This window comes from Megalopta genalis, unplaced genomic scaffold (genome assembly GCF_051020955.1).
Source record: "Megalopta genalis isolate 19385.01 unplaced genomic scaffold, iyMegGena1_principal scaffold0047, whole genome shotgun sequence".
Classification (NCBI taxonomy): Eukaryota; Metazoa; Arthropoda; class Insecta; order Hymenoptera; family Halictidae; genus Megalopta; species Megalopta genalis.
In genome coordinates, this window is record NW_027476116.1 from 50001 (window position 1) to 54095 (window position 4095).

The following is a 4095-nucleotide window of genomic DNA, read 5'->3' on the forward strand; positions in this document are numbered from 1 at the left end:
GAGTCTCGCTATTAACATCTTGTAAGATAAATGTACGTCCCAGCTAAAACGTACAAATACTTCAAGTTAAGTAATAATATATCATCGCTATTGACAAATTTTTAAGATCCAAGACACAGTTCTCTCTATATGTTTTAATATTTTTTATGTACTCAAATATATTCAAAGGAAAAAGTACATGGGTGATGCCATAGTCGTGGAAGCGCGTACGCTCACGCTGATCTTCTGACCGCCGGAAGCACGAAACCTCTGATCTGGGCAAAATCGGCAAGCCGAGGAAGAACGGACAGGACACATGCTGGACTGGCGAGAAAGCGTGTTCTTCCGCTCGCGCTAGGCATTTCGATTTCTGACACCTCTTGATTTAAAAAATCAGTTTTTTGATAGTTTTCTCTCTCCACTGGGCTATTCATTTTAGCCACAGTTTTCAATTGGTACGATTTGCTTCCAAATCTTACAGATGCATTTTAAAAAATTTTTCCATCGCTCGGACAGAAGAGTCGATTGCTCAGTGAGTACGAGTATACATACAAAGTGCATACGGGTAACCAACCCCGTAGGGCTTGCCACATATGGGCCATTCGGTCAAAGACACCGACCCGTGGCCACGCTGTGTGGAGAAAAGTCCGTAACGTAAACGGCACGAAACAGTCAGGACTGAAGCCCCGAAGGAGCTCTGAGACAGCTTCTCGACCGAGATCGTAGAATTGGCCCAAAACCCGCTCTGCTCCGTCCGCCTCGCACGGACCGTGTATCTCTTATAGATACCGAACGGCCGGCAAGGACGCCGGCGCCGCCGGCCGAATAGCACGCGCGCTTACGAGTGTAAACCGCCGCGGCAACAGACCGCCCGGCCGTGCTGTTGTAACATAGCGCGTGAACGAACGAAAAAAAAATTTATAGTAAACATTAAAATAAATTACACCACCGTACACTAGACAAAAAATTACACATTTTTTCCCAATATGAAAATTTTCACAAACTTTTCAAAGTCCCATCGCATCGAGTAAACTTTTTTAATAACGCTTCCGCACGATTCTAAATGCTTAATCCATATGTGAAATCGTTCACTGATCACGAATATCGTATTTAAAAAAATTACAAAAATTTATTTTTCCAAATAATCAAAAAAAACCGAAAAATCACAAGAGTAAAGTACCATTATTTTAAACAATATGTCGTTCTAAATGCTTAATCCCTATGTAAAAAAGTTATCTAAGCAAGAATATGTAATTGAAAAAAATTAGAAAAATTTATTTTAGCCGTAAATCGAAAATAATGGGGACACCGGAGCTGTTCGAAGCGCCGAGACGCGCCGCGTACGGCCGAATATTTTCTAAGTCCCAACGTACCGATCAAGAGTAAAGTACCATTTTCCTACATTAGATTTCGTTCTAAATGCTTAATCCCTATGTAAAAACGTTAGTTAAGCAAGAATATCGTATTTTTAAAAAAATCTAATGATAGGATTTCCCAGAAAATTGAAAAAACCGTAAAATGTCAAGAGTAAAGTGCCATTTTCTGACATTAGATTTCGTTCTAAATGCTTAATCCCTATGTAGAAACGTTAGTTAAGCAAGAATATCGTATTTTTAAAAAAATCTAATGATAGGATTTTTCAGAAAATTGAAAAAACCGTAAAATGTCAAGAGTAAAGTGCCCTTATTTTAAACAATGTATCGTTCTAAATGCTTAATCCCTATGTAAAAAAGTTATTTTAGCAGGAATATGTTATTGAAAAAAATTAGAAAAATTTATTTTAGCCGTAAATCGAAAATAATGGGGACACCGGAGCTGTTCGAAGCGCCGAGCGCGCCGCGTACGCCCGAATATTTTCAAAGTCCCAACGTACCGATCAAGAGTAAAGTACCATTTTCCTACATTAGATTTCGTTCTAAATGCTTAATCCCTATGTAAAAACGTTAGTTAAGCAAGAATATCGTATTTTTAAAAAAATCTAATGATAGGATTTCCCAGAAAATTGAAAAAACCGAAAAATGTCAAGAGTAAAGTGCCATTTTCTGACATCAGATTTCGTTCTAAATGCTTAATCCCTATGTAGAAACGTTAGTTAAGCAAGAATATCGTATTTTTAAAAAAATCTAATGATAGGATTTTTCAGAAAATTGAAAAAACCGTAAAATGTCAAGAGTAAAGTGCCCTTATTTTAAACAATGTATCGTTCTAAATGCTTAATCCCTATGTAAAAAAGTTATTTTAGCAGGAATATGTTATTGAAAAAAATTAGAAAAATTTATTTTAGCCGTAAATCGAAAATAATGGGGACACCGGAGCTGTTCGAAGCGCCGAGCGCGCCGCGTACGCCCGAATATTTTCAAAGTCCCAACGTACCGATCAAGAGTAAAGTACCATTTTCCTACATTAGATTTCGTTCTAAATACTTAATCCCTATGTAAAAACGTTAGTTAAGCAAGAATATCGTATTTTTAAAAAAATCTAATGATAGGATTTTCCAGAAAATTGAAAAAACCGAAAAATGTCAAGAGTAAAGTGCCATTTTCTGACATTAGATTTCGTTCTAAATGCTTAATCCCTATGTAGAAACGTTAGTTAAGCAAGAATATCGTATTTTTAAAAAAATCTAATGATAGGATTTTTCAGAAAATTGAAAAAACCGTAAAATGTCAAGAGTAAAGTGCCCTTATTTTAAACAATGTATCGTTCTAAATGCTTAATCCCTATGTAAAAAAGTTATTTTAGCAGGAATATGTTATTGAATAAAATGAGAAAAATTTATTTTAGCCGTAAATCGAAAATAATGGATCGAGCGAATCGGTCGATTGCGCCGAGACGCGCCATGATGCAACAGACGAGCGATTGGAACGCCCGAATATTTTCAAAGTCCCAACGTACCGATCAAGAGTAAAGTACCATTTTCCTACATTAGATTTCGTTCTAAATGCTTAATCCCTATGTAAAAACGTTAGTTAAGCAAGAATATCGTATTTTTAAAAAAATCTAATGATAGGATTTCCCAGAAAATTGAAAAAACCGAAAAATGTCAAGAGTAAAGTGCCATTTTCTGACATTAGATTTCGTTCTAAATGCTTAATCCCTATGTAGAAACGTTAGTTAAGCAAGAATATCGTATTTTTAAAAAAATCTAATGATAGGATTTTTCAGAAAATTGAAAAAACCGTAAAATGTCAAGAGTAAAGTGCCCTTATTTTAAACAATGTATCGTTCTAAATGCTTAATCCCTATGTAAAAAAGTTATTTTAGCAGGAATATGTTATTGAATAAAATGAGAAAAATTTATTTTAGCCGTAAATCGAAAATAATGGATCGAGCGAATCGGTCGATTGCGCCGAGACGCGCTATGATGCAACAGACGAGCGATTGGAACGCCCGAATATTTTCAAAGTCCCAACGTACCGATCAAGAGTAAAGTACCATTTTCCTACATTAGATTTCGTTCTAAATACTTAATCCCTATGTAAAAACGTTAGTTAAGCAAGAATATCGTATTTTTAAAAAAATCTAATGATAGGATTTTCCAGAAAATTGAAAAAACCGAAAAATGTCAAGAGTAAAGTGCCATTTTCTGACATTAGATTTCGTTCTAAATGCTTAATCCCTATGTAGAAACGTTAGTTAAGCAAGAATATCGTATTTTTAAAAAAATCTAATGATAGGATTTTTCAGAAAATTGAAAAAACCGTAAAATGTCAAGAGTAAAGTGCCCTTATTTTAAACAATGTATCGTTCTAAATGCTTAATCCCTATGTAAAAAAGTTATTTTAGCAGGAATATGTTATTGAAAAAAATTAGAAAAATTTATTTTAGCCGTAAATCGAAAATAATGGGGACACCGGAGCTGTTCGAAGCGCCGAGCGCGCCGCGTACGCCCGAATATTTTCAAAGTCCCAACGTACCGATCAAGAGTAAAGTACCATTTTCCTACATTAGATTTCGTTCTAAATACTTAATCCCTATGTAAAAACGTTAGTTAAGCAAGAATATCGTATTTTTAAAAAAATCTAATGATAGGATTTTCCAGAAAATTGAAAAAACCGAAAAATGTCAAGAGTAAAGTGCCATTTTCTGACATTAGATTTCGTTCTAAATGCTTAA